The 16709-nt window shown below is 34.4% G+C and overlaps 1 protein-coding gene across 1 annotated transcript in view; it reads right to left on the bottom strand.

Annotated features, from left to right (window-relative positions):
- Cdh12 (cadherin 12) overlaps positions 1-16709 on the bottom strand; it is an 836266-nt gene that overhangs the window by 543163 nt on the left and 276394 nt on the right. The window contains exon 2 of the mRNA XM_070042221.1: positions 10400-10485. The gene's annotated coding sequence lies outside the window, so the exon portion shown is untranslated. The remainder of the gene's footprint in view (positions 1-10399; positions 10486-16709) is intronic.

Genomic DNA, 16709 nt, shown 5'->3' on the forward strand with positions numbered 1-16709 from the left:
AATGCTTTCTTCTGAAACAACATCCATCACAATAAAGTATTAATGGCAGAAACAAATTTATATAAGTTTTTCTGGAATTGGGAATGGTATAAGTCAAGGGAAAATCCTTTGAAACGCAGAAATGTACAATCATAGTATTCTGATTTAACATGATCTGACACATCTAGTAGAGAAAAATACTGAGACTGACAGATAAGAAAGTCTTCAAATAAAATGAGAAAATATTCCTTGTCTGCCTTTCCTTCATTACTTTTAAATTATGCAGCAAGATGACTTAGTAGTTAAAGTCATAAATCGAAGCTCTTCATGACTAGTATAAAACAAAAACTTAAAATCTGTAGAACCAGCTTTGCCTTCTAATGCAATAAGTCTTTTATAGTTATATAAAATATAAATTAAGAATTACAATTTTAAAGTTATTCATTGAATATAATCCTATTAACTATGTTTCTATTTCTAACCTCAGATGCTTTTAATTCACAGGAACTTGAAGATCCTAGAAAGACTACCTCTGTCAGGATTAGCTAATTTCTAAGTATAGCAAAACAAAAACAAAAGCAATAACAAAAAACAAACAAAAACCCCTGAAAATTAGGAATACAACTTTCATGGAGGAAAACCAAAAAATTCAGATCCATACCCCAACCACCATCTTCAGTGAGTCTGAAACACTACCTAGTCTCCATGTACAGTAATTACCTAAGGTCAGGTCCCAGAGAAGTAGGGACAGACTCTGTGTACCAGAACCTGCAGGCATTGTGCAAGCCCCCTGTCCCAGCAGCACTTTTTCTACTGCAGAGACAATGACTACAAAACCTGCAGAAAGATTTGTTTTACATACACTCTCCCCTTGACCCCTGACGGCTGGTCAGCTCCGGTGCTTCCCTGTGGGACATGACACAGGCTCTATCTCCAGGAAACTGTTGCTATTAAAAAATACTTTCTTCCATGGTACTGCTAGGTTTGTCTGTCTTTCAATAGCTGACATTTTAAATCCTACGTATCTCTAAACCAGCTATGATTTTCCTTATAAGTCTTAAACATTGACAATGGTTATCAATGACACTAGAATTATTAATGCAATCTCAGCAATATAACACACGTTAAAATATTTCTATGATGATAATTTCAAAGAGTTTACATTTTAATTGGATTCATTATATTTATAGCTTATATATAGGCTGCAAAGTTAGTTAGAAATGTAAAGTTTACATTTTAACATGGCTTCATAATGATTTTTGGGTAAACACCTGTCCACAGAATTGTATGCTTTTGTAATTTCATGCCATTCGTTGCCATTTTTTATCTCCTGAGAAACATAAGACTTGATGTCAAATTATATTTTCACTTATTATAACACATGTAGTCTTAGTGGCCAAATAATAGTGACATATTTTTACTATTCCTTGTTCCCTTTAATAATATTAGGACACATTTATAAACCAGTGTTGCAAGTTTGTAGTAAGAAGAATTATTTACCCTACAAAATATTAGTGGAGCCTGGCCACAGTAAAGAGAAGATTTTGAAACTTAGATTTTTATTCTCACAACATTAGCTTGCAATCTTTCCCTCATGATTCCAATGCTATTACACACATACAAAGCATTTGGTATCTTCTTGATTCAAGAGAACTCTACTTTCTCCTCTTGTTGCTCTCCACAATAATGAATCAATTAAGCCAACAATGAATATATTATGAATCATCATCTTACTAGGATGCAAATGAGAAGCCAGGAGAAATAAGCAGTATTGTTCTCAAGAGGAAATTCCTCAAAGATACATAGAGGAACAGGAAATATCTATGATCTTCTGCAGATTTCTCCTGTTACTTTGTAATCTCTAATTTATCAAAATTTGGAAGTGATTAAAATTTGCTAGGTCTTTTTTTCTAAGTTTATTTGTAAATCGACTTTCATAGCTATAAGCTTCTGTTAACATTATTTCCTTGATAAATAGATTCATTAATCATTACATAAATATAGGAAGATCATGATAGTAGCATCTTGAATATACAACCCTGTTATAGAGAAACAATAAACATTTTGTCAAGAATTGTCATTGGAAAAAGGGAAGGTGAGAGTACACTCTTGTTTAACCTTATTTTCTTTTCTTGAGCTAGCTTAAATCCCCTTCAAATTTATAAATAATATATATTGAAATAACTCATGAGCCAAGATCAGGGCCATCACAGTTCAAGATCAGCCCAGGAAAAAATAAATTATCAAGAGTACAACCCAAGGGCTGGGAAGGTGGCTCAGTGGTAGAGCACTTGCCTTGCATGCATGAGGCCCTGGGTTCGATTCCTCAGCTCCACATAAGAAAAAAAAAGCCGGAAGTGGCGCTGTGCCTCAAGTGGTAGAGTGCTAGCCTTGAGCTGAAGAGCTGAGGGACAGCGGCCAGGCCCAGAGTTCAGAAAAAAAAAAAAGAGTACAACCCAACAAATAAAGGAATCATGGCGACTCATGTGTGTAATGTCAACTATGTGGACAACCACATTTAGGAAGATCACTATGCTCCAAGCCAAACTGCGAGATTCTATACAAAAATAAGTAAATAAAATGTCTGAGATCTGGGGCATGGGGTATTACCAACGTGGCAAACATAAGGCCTTAACTTCAAACCCTAGTACCTTTATACATAGACACATACATACACACATTCATACATGTATTATATACACAAATAGGTAGATGAAGTGTATGGATACTACAGTAGTTTGATAGGCTTGTTTAAAATAAGCTGACTGACCATATTTTAGTATAAAATTCCAATATAAATTTGTTGGCAAGGAGGTTTTCTTCAGAAAACAGTAAGAAAAATATCCATTGTCCACTTATGTCCTTTGCTTGCAGTTGTCTCGCTTCAACCTTTGTCTTCTTATTGTTTTCTCTTTGTAGCTGTGCAATGATTTTCTTCTCACAAGACTTTATCATATTGGACTAGAATATATTGGAAATGAGTTTACCTCATTTCAAGGAGGTAATACTTCTATGGATATCCAGTCAGATTCTGAATTGATGAGAGCCAGGATTTTAGCAAGATTCAATACAAATATTATGCTTTGGAAGTCATGACTAAGAAAAGCCTGATAGAGACAGGTAGACAGGTAGAGAGTATGTTCCTCTTACAAGAACTCTAGGTTGTAGGGTTTGGAAAATAGCAGGAGAGGTGCTGAAGGTATGACCCTTCCAGTAATGAAAACAACAAGAGTATCTAATTTTTCTTCCAGAGTTCTTGAAAAATCCCACATTCAAAATCCAAAGCTTGCCTGCTGGAAATGACTTTTCAATTCCTAAAACTGCATTTTTCATCCCTTTACTCTTGTGCACTTCCTGCCCTAACTTTGTGAAAATATATCTTATTTCTTAATATTGGTTTTAATGTTTATCTCCCCCAAGTATCATTTTCCCACATCTAGAAAAATGGCATTTCCACTTCTGCAATCCTACAAGGCAAGCACTAATATTGTGTTTTGTACTTAAAGAATTATTTATCAATATATTTTTAAATAATCACTGGTCACACAGAGATGATTCAAATTCTTCATCATGGAGAAATGCAATATCTGTTTCTCTGCCAACATGTTGGAACTTATCATCTATTCTCTCTAGTGACCTGCTCTAGCCCTTCTAGCATTTTCTCCTGTTCCTCAAGTTTGCAAAGTTTTGTCTTTCTAGTTGTTTTGCACAAGTTCTTCCTTCTCATGGTAAACTCTTCTTAATTGTTCTCATCCCAAGTCCTTCTTGATTATTTTTATCACGATTTAAATACAGAGACAGACTCCCTGATCATCAGTCTGAACTGAACCCCCAAGCTTTTTGTTTAATAATTTCTTGTAAATAATTATTCACTGGTTGGTTTTTTTATTCTTAATCAAAGTTCAAACTTCAAGAGAACATCAGACATGTTAACTTGATTTAAATAAATCTTAATAAACTCTAAACTCATGCAACCCTGGGAGAAAAATTTTAAATAACAAAAGGTCAGTGGGTGACTAAACATAATATTTCGGGGGTGGTGGTGGTCATGGGGATTGAACTCTGGGCTTGGGCACTATCCCTCAGCTCTTCAGCTCAAGGCGAATGCTCTACCATTTGAGCCACAATGCCACTTCAGTTTTTCTAGTGGTTTATTGGAGATAAGAGTCTCATGGACTTTCTTTGCTTGGCCTGGCTTTGAACCATGATCCTCAGATCTCAGCCTCCTGAGTAGCTAGGATTACAGGCGTGAGCCACCGGCGCTGACAATAAATTTTATTTTATATATGCATAAACATATATTAGACACTGTTACTAAGTTTAATATGTAGTAAAGTATCATAGGAATTACTTTTCTATTATTTTAACTTTTATTTGTCCTATATATATATATATACATGCATATTATATATGTATATACATATACATTTGTATGCAAATATTGTATATATTATATGTATATTTAGGGGAATTCCCTTTCCCACTTTGTTTCCACTGGTAAATCCTCTATCCAAATGATTCCCAAACACAAGAACAGACATAGTGCCTCAGCATCTTTGAAGAATAGTGCAATGTAATTATTACTAAGGATTCTGGATTATCTTATCTACTTTAATAAATAGAAAGCGATAATTTTTCTTTCATTTATTTAATTTCCCCTTGAAGAACTATTGACATGATCAAGAAGTTGGATAAAATTTTACAGATAGTTTCTTTCCTTTTTCCCTCCCTCCCTCCATAAATCTCTTCTTCTTTCGTTCGTTCGTTCCTTTCTTTCTTTCTTTCTTTCTTTCTTTCTTTCTTTCTTTCTTTCTTTCTTTCTTTCTTTCTTTCTCTCTTTCTTTCCTTCTTTCTTTCTTTTCTTTCTTTCTTTTTTCACTGGTCCTGAGGTTTGTGGTCTGGACCTGGGTACTCTCTCTGCATATTTTTTTGCTCAAGGATAGTGCTCTACAACTTGAGCTTCAGCTCTACTTCTGGGATTTTTGGTGCTTAATTAGACATAAGAGTCTCACAGTTTCCTCTCAGGTGTGTCTTTGAACTGCCATTCTCAGATCTCCGCTTCCTGAGCAGCAAGGATTACAGGTGTGAGCCACTGACACCAGCACAGATAATTTTTATTAGATGAGGAAAGATTAAAATTAAAAAATCTCTCTATTAAAGAAAACACATGTATACCTTAAAATGTGTGAGGGAAGGCTAAGAACAAGGAGCCAGTTTAAGAAATAAAGGGCTCTGAGGTAAGTTTAGTGGGCCACTGCTAGAGATCAGCCAGAGGAACTTGAAAAATAATCTGAAATGTAATATCTAAAACAGACAAATATCCCAAAAGGCAATAAGCTAGTCTGTAAAAACAGAAAACCTTGGACAAAATTTCTGAGCATGAACTCAGTGCAAAGAGCAGAATAGCATCTCTCTTAGCAAAGGGATGGTCCAGAATGAAGAAGAGCAACAAGAGAAACAAAGGAACGGCTCCGACCTGCTGTGAACACATAAATTCCCTAAGCATTAGGGAGGTGGGTGGTGGAATGAAAAATTTTGTAGACTGTATAATTTTGTCTGGCCATGTATGATTTTTAGTAGTGTACATTAGGGGTGGCTTACAATAAAGGTGACAAAGCAAAGAAGAGACCACAAGGGGTATTGAAATGCATGCAAGGGCAAGGTACATGGGGCACGATAGGGCCTGATTGTTAAACACAAGGTGTGTTCTGTGATAGGATGTGAAGATTTGACCCCAGATGTAATTTATTCCTCAGAACACTAACATTTCAAATTTTAATATTATCCATCTTTAAATGTACCATATGGATTTGAAAAACAGACAGACAAACAGACATGCAATGACAAGGATGCTATCAGAAAGTCACAGCACAGCACATTACACTGTGGAAATAAAAATACTAGTCACAAAAAGGCAACCCCCTTCTGCACAACTGAAAAAGTAGTTTTGTTATATGTCACTTCCTATGCCAGCCCCCAGGGAGACAAAGAACATGGGCCAATTCTCTTGATTCAAGCAAGTGCTTAGAAGGCAGTCTTCCCGTGGGGAAAGAGGAAGAATAGGTTTCAAACAACATGGAGAAAGCAGAATAAATATCGTACTTAACAATGAATTTCTCCATCTTTCTCATTATATATACCAAGATTTCAAGACCTAGGTTTTTCACAGAACTATCCCTTAAAACATTCTATGAAAAAATACCATTGAACATAGATTGTATTACATGGCTATTCGTGGAGAGAAAAGGAATTATTAAAAGTGAGAAAAATATGGTGTTTAGCCATTCATTAAGTTGCAAGATGCAGCTAAATATGTTTTGTGAAAATGATTAATTACATTCTAGGAACGTGCATCTGTTAATGATATCTTACAATGCAGTGTGTATGAAAAAAATAAAAATTGACTGAATGTTGTATGTGAAGTTATAAATATCCCTATCTATAAAAACTATGTATCTATCTATGTATCTATCTATCATCCATCTGTAAATCATCATGACTGTTATATATACACATAAGTGTCTATTTAAGTGTGAGAAATACTTTAAGAATTTTCATGAAATTAATAGTGAAGTGTTTTATAGTATGACATACAGAAGAGAAAATCCAGGTTTCAATTAAAATTAAGACTATATGAATATTTAAGAATATATTTCTCTGAAAAAAACAATCTGAGTATGAAACCTTTCAATGCTTGCCTGTATTTGGAGCAGGCTGACTTGAATTGAAAGGTCCATACAGTCTCAGAATTACAAAAATACAGATGAAAGGGAAGCACTTTTAGTCCCCAAATCCTGAAAGAAAACTAAAATCTAACTTTCAGAGCAGGGATTGAAAAATGGGATTGCATCAAATTAAAAGTTAAGTACAACAAAAGAAGCAATCAGTAGGCTGAAAAAGAAACAGTCTATAGAATAAAGAAAAAATTTACCAGATATGTATCTACTATTAATAACTAGAACATAAAAGGAACTCAAAATGAGGATTTTCCAAAGAATCAGTAACTCAATTAATAAATCAGCGAATAAAGAGAAGAGATGATTCTTGAATTGTCTTACATTTGGACAAGAACCATGGCTGGTAAGGCATGTCTCCATCCAGAAATTTGCCGGTTATTTTTGTGATAGAGTCTTACTTCGTTCCCAGGTGTGGGCCTGGGTACAATTTACTTACATTGGCTTTCTGGTAGTGAGAATGAACCACAGTTTCTAGCTCTTCATCGTGAAGGTGACTTAGCAACGTTTTACTGTTTCCAAATGCCAGTTCCATTTTCACTGGAACCCAGGGTCAAATGAGATCCCTCTCATTTTCATCACCAAATTGTCTTTTGTCAAATGCTTTGCATTTCTAACCCTTAGATTTAATGCATCTCTGTTATAACTGCTTTCAGAAAGGTTCCCTAACCTAGCCCAAGCGTCATGTAAACACAAGCATGTCCTCTGGAAAGACCATATGCAGCATGGCAGTGGATTATGCGGGTCCATCTGGGTACTCCATGCTCCCCCACTTCCTTAGAAAGGCCAAATTCTTTCTAGGCCCTTGGAGGTCCCACTGTCTGAGGCCTCGTCTCTACCACACTTTTCCTCCTGTGAGTTCCAGGTTTATCCTTTGTCCCAATGAAATGGATCGATCCTGGTGACTTGCAATTTGGGACATTCTTTGGAATATTCTTCAGATATATTTATGACATTCCTACATCCTTCTCAAGCCTTTTCTAATGTTAATTTATTAGAAAGATATTTCATAAGAATATTTTCAAAATGTGCAAACAACCAGAGCTATTTCCACCATTCTCTAGCAAAGAATGAACATTCCTGATGGGAAACAGATTGAAGTACAACTAACTACATTCTTGCCAATTGGCTAAAATTGTACCCAATTTAAAATCAGGGACCAAGTTTGCATCCAAGGTTGTGATATTTAATCATGACTTTACAGGAAGTAAAATTCTTAGCCAAAAATATACTGACTTAAACTACTACAGTTGTGTCTGCCCATGGGAAAGAGATCTCTTCTCTCCATCATGAGGTGGAGAACAGGCTAAACCCAGTGCAGAAGTAGCCAAAATTTCAATCGTTTACTTGCTACCTGCTTTACCTGCTTACCTGCAACCTGTTTACCTGCTATTTTCAAAGTTATAGCAGTGGGACTTTCTAAAAATCTTATCAGTTTATAATGAATCTAATTGAAAGAAAATATAAAGCTGGGAAAAATAGCATTTTTCGAAAGCGTTAAACTTGGTTAAAATCCAATCTGTAACTCAAGATGAAATTTTCTTCGCAGTATATGATTTATTCATTTGTATCCAAAGACCTTTGATTAGGATAATTTTTCAAATGTCAACAATTAGTAACAGACCATTTGTTTACTAACTGTTATAAGAGAGAGCCAACTGTCTGCATCTCCTCCATTGGACTACCTTGAAGTTCAGATTTTCTCATGATCATGTCACCATTTGAAAGCACTCCTCTGGCTGGTTATGATGATCTGTGGACTGCTATTTGTTAGGCTAGATTCTACTTACTATTGAAGAAGAAATATGTTCTGTGTCAGAAAATGATTAACATTCATATCTGATTTGGCATCATTTGCCATTTCCTGTATAGACATCAACCATATACTGTATTCAATTTAATCTGATATAAAAGAGGCCTCTTTGTAAATCAACCTTAATCTTCTGCTGATTTGCAAATGAGAGGTCAGTGCTAATTGAGAGAAGGCTTAGAAACTCTGACACCTTTTATCTCTGCACAAAGACTCTATGCTCCCTGTGTTCTGATGCTTGGCTTTCCCATATTGCTTTACGAGGTTAAGAAGATGAATGCTCATTGCTTTTAATCCTTATCATGATTTATGAGCCTCTTACCATCCTTACCCTGCAGCAGCTACAACTGTGTGGTTGTTCTGCTTGCTGCTTAAATTACACAGACATCTGCAAAGTAAATTATGGATTGTTGTCCCCTAGACCATAACTGAGCATTCTCTTTATTTCCCCTGCAGTTTTATTTTCTTTCCTTGAACAAAGAGTATATGTGTGCTTGCTTGCTTGCCTAAGTATTAAAGGGATTTTAAGATAAAGAAAATGATAGCAGATATGACTTAGATTTTGACCTGCCACATAACATCAAAGCAATAGGTCATAGGGACAGGATCATTTTAAAGGCAAAAGATTCCCAATTTATTTATGTATTTCTTTTTTCTTTTCTTTTAATTACTTTTTCTTTTCTTTTCTTTTTTCTTTTTGTTTTTGTTTTTTCTTTAGTTGTGAGGCTTGAACTCAGGGCCTGGGCACTGATCCTGAGCTTTTTACTCAAGGCTAGTGCTCTACCACTTTGAAAGTGTTATTTCTCACTGCAAGCAATCTAATTATCTAATATATATACACATATATATTATCTAATATCTAGTATTATCTAATCTTATATACACATATATTGTTGTCTACACATAAAATCAATTTATAAAATTGTCTAATATATATATATACATATATATATATATATAGTATTTACTTCAAGGTTATAATTTAAATCAGTTAATTTTACAACAACATCAAAGTTAACATGTTTTGAATAAGCCAAACTCATGAAGAAAACAAAAGCATACTTTTTTATTATTAAATGTATACATGCACAGAAAGTTAAAAAATACCACTGCAAGATCTACAATACAATTAATCTTTAACCCTGAGATGTTATTTTAATGTTTAATCTTCATTGATCACTGATTGCAAAGTGAGATTATCAAGGTTATTTAGACTATAACCTAAGAAGAGATTCTAACATTACTAGATGTGGAGTGTGGGAACAACTCTTTAATTATAGTGCCTGTGAATGTTAACTGTTAGAGCTTAAATATCAGAGTTTATACCCTTGCCATTAGACAAGAAAACACAGCTTTTAAAGTCAAGTAAAAGAAATAATACAACTAGAGCAAATCATGCTAGTAGGAATAAGGATTAGAAATGTATAACTTTGTCTCACAAGTTCCAGTATGAAAGTTTCAACTTATGTTTGCATTTGAAATGAAACACACAATTTCACAAGAGTAATTGCTGCTGATTATGAATAAATGGGCAAAATGTCATATGAATAGAATAAAAAGAAGGAAATCAATTTCTGTCCTTGGATAGGTACATAATCATTACTTTAAACATCTATATATAAAGTAAATGATCATAAAAAATAAAAGAAATGAGTGAAAATATAGATTCCTTAGTACAAATAAATGATTACTTAATTTTCATGATTTTGTAGTGTTTATAACAACTACACGTAGAATATAAATACTTCAAATTTAAATTCTGACTTAGCAAAAAGTAAATATTTTAAGGTAAATGAATTTTAAATAGAATTTGAGTTTTGAATTATTTCTAAGAGCTAAAACACACATATATTTATAAGAATTTGTCATCATTTACCTTTGTAAAGACCAGCATCCTTTAAATTCCAAATTGTTACTGTCACGTTGACTCTATTCCCCAATAGAAACAGTCAGGAAACAGATCTGAAAAAACAAGCATACACAAAGTCAAGTGTGAATATTAAACATTTAAAATAGATATTTATTTATTTGACAATATATTACATTTACTTAATAGTGGCCTAAACAAGAAAATTCATATATACCCTTCAACTAATTTCTTCTGTTATTACTGTTATTACTATTGTGCCATTCACAACTACATTATAGACAGATGAACAAATGCCAACACCTCCTGTTCTTATTCTAATGCACCACATTTTCTTTACTTATTTGTACAAAGCCCCCATCCAACTTCCTATGGCCAGTGGTAGTTTTCTCTTTTCTCAGACTTTCTTTGTTGTAATGACCATGAAAGTGACCACACCTTTGTAGAATGTTCTATTGGAATTTGTCCTGTGCATTTCTCGTAATTATGATTGGGGGTGGTAGAAAAGACCAGAGAAAATAAATATCATTCTTACTTTACATCAAGAGGTGCATATGACTTATTCTTTCTGATTCTAATCATCCTCATTTCATTGGGTAGGGTTCGCCATAATTCCAAACAAATCTAAAGTAATTAGGTTCCCCCCTTCCCCCCGTTTTGATGTGTGCTTATGAGGTAAGTCACATTGAATGAGCCAGAATCAAGAAGAAACTTAAGTTCCCCCTTTTTGTTGGGAAAATACTAGATCAATGATTCAGATTTCTCTATTCCTTATAGTTATTTTTTAGGGGGTCCGGTCTTGGGGCCTGAACTCTGGATCTGAGTGCTGTCCCTCAGCTCTTCAGCTCAAGGCTAGTGCTCTACCACTTGAGCCACAGCACCACTTCTGGCTTTTTTCTTTTTGCTTATGTGGTGCTGAAGAATCGAACCCAGGACCTCAGGCATGCAAAGCAAGCACTCTACAACTGAGCCAACTTTCCAGCCCCACCTATAGTTCTATTCTCTTATTTGCACACTCATCTCTTCATGCATTCATTCAATAATATATGTGGACCAGTGGAACTCATGGATAGCTGATTTATATTTTATGTCATAATGAAATACCCATCTCCTTTTGTTGTAGAGTTTGTTTTAGTTTTGGCCTCAGTGAGCTTTTTGAGTTGCTATATCCATATTGAACATAAATTATTGGTTTACTTATTAAACATTTTTTACATATTGACACTATATGGTGGAACAAATTAATTTCATTTTGCATAATATGTCCATGTTAATCTCATATTGCATATGGCTTTTCTAATGAGATCTCTAATAATATAAATGTTTTTACTGAAATTGGTACTGTGCATATCTACCTCAAGTTCATATATTCCTTGCATTTTGTTCAAATATAATAATGGAAACAATGTAGCTATTAAAGGAGCTTATATTAAAATCATATTCTAATACTTATTCAAGCACAAGGAACACTATTGTCTTTCTAGATCTTCCATCTTAGGAGATGAAATAAAAGTCAGCCAAAAAGAAGATGCATATTTTTGTTGTTTTTCATGCTTTATTTCCACTACTTATTAAATTAGTCATTCAGTGAACTATTGAGCATAGAGTAGATACCAAATAGAAAAATAAATTAGATATGATTTCTTTCCTGAGGAAATGCACAAAATTGAAAGTAAAATAGATATATATGCAAATGCTTGAAACACATTTCAAGTCCCCAAATGAAGGCTCTATGTAGGAATAAATGATGAGTGAATTAACTTTGGAGCAGTGATGGGAATTCGATTTTACACAAAGCTTGAAATATGTGAAGTACATCTTTACAAACAGGGATTATTCAAAGAGAGGAAAATGGAAGTAGGAAAATTCCTGAAGGAAGAAATAATGTGGTGGATTGTTACAGAGTCGCAGAGCGAATGGAGATCTGGGGTCAGTATTTCTTGGGAATGGTTTTCATACAAAGTGACACCAAAGAACAAAAGGAAATAAGGAATGAAATTTGGATTCTTGCTCTGCTTGAAAACTGAGTATAAAACAGTAGTAGATTTTATTTATTTTTTCCTTGCATTTGGACTGAGACAAATACAGTCAGCTCTTTTGAGCCTAAGGCCTCTGGCCTTGGTTGGTACTATCATTGTGCTTGCCTGCTCTACAGCTTGTAGACAGGCTCCATAAGCACAATATCCACTCCTGGCACCTCAAATTGCAAGCCATTTCTGATTACATATCTTTTTCTGCTTACATGTATTCATACCATCCTAAGCCAGCCACGGCTATGTAATGGAATAGTTAAAATTTCCCTCGCCTTTTCTTTTCCCCCTCATCCCTGTTCTTCACCATTTGCTTTTCCATTTACATTTTATAAAGATTTCAGCAAATATAATTACATTGTCTTCCAAACACCAAGTATCTTGTGGTGGTAAGAAGTTAACTCAGAATGTTGTGGTTGAATATTATTTTCCATTCTGGGTCTTCAGCCTCCACTGAGCCCTACATACTCACTGAACTTTCCATGATTCCACAGGAATGCTTGCCAGGTTCCTTTTTCTCAAGTCAGAATCAATGAAGCAGTCCTTAGAAGTTCTCCTTTTATCTCCCCACCCCAAAGTAACAGTTTTCTTAATGAAAGTATCTCAGTCTTTGTGGAGAAAACTGGAAAAAGGACCAAGTATTAACATTTCCGAGTCTTCTATGATCTTTCCTCAATGTAATCTGGCTTTCCTTTCTCCAAGTACACAGAGATGGCCGCACACAATTCCCTTTGAGAACTGATTGAGAGGCCAAAACTGTTCATGACTGTTTATGACTGAAGTTAAATTTTTCCCCATTGCCAGAACTCTACTGCTTATGCCAACGAAGTTAGAATCTTCTAGCATGTGTAGTGTACTTGTAAGAACAACATCAGGAACCTAAACAATCTTAATTCTAGAATAGATTTAATTCTCTGATTGTTTCAATAATTTCTGATTGTTCCCCATCTAATTGCTATACCGTGGTGAAAGTCAGATTGCTCTGATTAGGGCTCTGACTGCAGTCAGCTACCGTAAACACAGGCATACTACGATGACATGCACCATGTATGTTTCAGTTTTACCCTGTAGTACCTGCTATTCTCAGTGAGGTCTCACTTACATAGTTCTTCAAAGATGCTGTGTCTCTGCTCACATATTTATTTCTCAGTTCCATAAAGGTATGTCCTCTAGAACTTCCTAGCATTCCAAATAGATCATAGGTGACAAAGGCACTATAAAACTCCATCTCCCTAAACCTTTTAGTATCTTCCTGTAGATGAAACCAAGGCAGCTTGGACATCAATAACTTGCTTTTGGCTTGGTTTCCACCAATGAAACTGGCCATTATATCTCTGTGCAATTCCCTGAACTACAATATTAAATTCAGATCCTTAATTGAATACTGTATTTTTATTGTGAGTGTGACTCCCTGAGAATAAGGAGTGATATATGCTGGAGGTTCAGTCTTAAAGAATAGGAGAATCAAGAGCCAGGAAAAGAGAATGGATACTTCATTTTGTGTCTACACATAGGGGAAAAAAAGGTTCCGGATTCATACTTCATCCTGTGGGAAAAACAGTATGTTCTATTCAGGCTCACATATTTTTGAAAGGGCGATTTGCTTTACTTGATCTACTGATTCAAAAGGTAATTTCATCCAGATACATACTCACAGCAGACATCCCAAAGTAATATTTAAGTAAATTTTGGGCAATGGCCTGGTCAAAATGCTAAATAAAGGTGACCATTACTGTCTATTTAAACACAGACAGGACGTTAGAAACATTGGTCATCTTTATCTTGGGGCCACACGTTGGTCATGAGAAACAGAAAAAACAATATTCTCTACATTATTGGAAAGGCATCATTCTTTGCCTGGAGGTAACAGCTACAGATGGTCAGCAAGAAAAGGCCCTTTGCAGACTTGTAATCTGTTGACTGTCAAACATATCACCTGAAGAAAGTTCTGGGTAACAGTACACTGGGACAGCTCAAAGATAAAACAAAACACTAAAGAAATGAAATTAAGCTGTTAGGATTCAAGCTTTCTATCTACAGCAATAACTGACAGTTTTGTTTTAGAATAATGTCATTCCTATTTCAAACACTTAGGTATTATTAAGTTAAAAATGCAATTTAAAATGATTTTAAGTAAAATTGAAACCAGCAAATAAAAAGTATGTCCCTGTGAAGAATGAGACTTGCGGGAATGTGATTATTACAGAGGTAACACTCTGAAAGTAATGCATCTTTATTTTAGAAGATGGAATGTAAAGAAAGATAACGTTAGGGAAATAATTATAACAGCTCACAAGCTTTTACATTTGGTGCTAGCTTTGCTTTGTCATATATGCAGAATCAATGTTGACCTAAACTATTTTATAGAGACCCATATGAAAGAATAGACAAGAAGTTATCGTAAAGTCCATTAAAATACATTAGTTTTGAATGTTTTTAGAAAAACAGTTGAAAAAGTCTAATGTTTTGCTGAAAGCACAGAAGTATTCAGCTTTGAAGGAATTCCATCTACTAGAAACACACCTACTCATTAAAATGCTTTGCTGAGTTTGAACTTTAAAGTGCAATTTCTATTCTAGAGAATAATAATAGCCATATTTAATTCAGATTGAATGTTTCTAGCAATGGCTAAATGGATTTCCTAAACTATCTTAAAACTAACACTCTTGATGAAAATAATAAGTTTTAAAATTCAAAGTTTTATTACTAACACTGAAAAGACATTGGGATCACTCTACCATTTCATTCTTTGTAGCTGGGAAAATAAATATTAAAGATTCCATTCAAACTTTGAAATTACTCTGTGTAACTCTATAGACATGTTTATTATCATTGTTAAAGAAATTATTTCCCTATTGTTGAATAGGTGCCAATCTCTGTTATACTTTCTCTTGGAAATTACATTCTTTATTATATAACAGGTATTTATTTTGAATTTTTTAAAACCCTTTCATGTGTGTGTGTTTTTGGGTTTTTTTTTGTGTGTGTGGGGGGGTTCTGGTCGTAGGGCCTGAACTCTGGGCCTGGGCGCTGACCCTCAGCTCTTCAGCTCAAGGCTAGCACTCTACCACTTGAGCCACAGCGCCACTTCCGGCTTCTTTCTTTTTGCTTATGTGGTGCTGAGGAATTGAACCCAGGGCCTCAGGCATGCAAGGCAAGCGCTCTACCACTGAGCCACCTTCCCAGCCCTATTTTGAATTTTTTTATATAGAGTCACATATATCATAAAATGATAGTTTGTGTATATGTGTGTGTTAGTGTTTGTGTGTGTGTGTGTGATTTTTCTCCTGCTAGTTCTGTGTTCTCTGTGGACTACTAATCATAACTTACAAGAGATAAAGAAAATAATGGAATCAAGATTTTATATTTCTATCTCTCATAATGCTTTTTAGTTTGTAGAACTTTTAGGTTTCTTGTTTTTTGTTTGTGTTTTTTTTTTTTTTTGTAGAGAAAGTACCTGAGCACTTACATAGATGCTAGATTCCTTTTAGTGTTTATGTATACTTGTAGTCCCTAAGACTAAAAATTAATTACAATCAGTATTTCCTAATTTATGATTTTAAAATCATATGATGCACTTGAAAAATGTCTAGATACTAAGAAAGGTGTATATCTGGCCACAGATGGGTTATGGCTCTAATCCAAACTACTCAGGAGGCTCAAACATGAGGATCAAAATTCAAAGGCAAACTAGTCAGGAAAGTTCATGAGACTTTTATCTCCAATTAACCACAAAAGCCAAAAATGCAGCAGTGACTAATGTGGTAGAATATCTGACTTGACTGAAAACAAACAAACAAACAAACAAACCTAAGGGGCAGTGGGCAGGCACAAAATTTAAGACCCTTGGTGTGTGTGTATGCACACACACACAACAAAGAAAAGCCATAAGCTAATATTATAATTAAATTAAAAAATCTCTGCTAGACAGACAATTTATAAACATATTTATACTTGAACCCTCACAATATAGGTTTTAAAATATGAAATGTTCTTTTTTGAAGAGGCTGAAGGGAGTAATAACACCTTGAAATTAGGATATATTTGTATTTTAATGGGAATTATGTTATACAAAAATAAACCAAATATCAATTCAGTTATAATATTTTTATTGAAATGATTGTATTAATCAATAATCCCTCAATTTACCACAATAAAATATAGATACAAGTAAGAATAATAATTTGCATAACTTATCAAAAATAATTTAACAGCTCATATATTAAATAAGTCTGAATGTTTTATTTTCTAAAATAAAATAGTGGTATTCTGTGCACACAGAAGTGTAA

The sequence above is a fragment of the Dipodomys merriami genome, unplaced genomic scaffold (assembly GCF_024711535.1).
Source record: "Dipodomys merriami isolate MVZ:Mamm:240054 unplaced genomic scaffold, mDipMer1.0.p SCAF_32, whole genome shotgun sequence".
NCBI lineage: Eukaryota > Metazoa > Chordata > Mammalia > Rodentia > Heteromyidae > Dipodomys > Dipodomys merriami.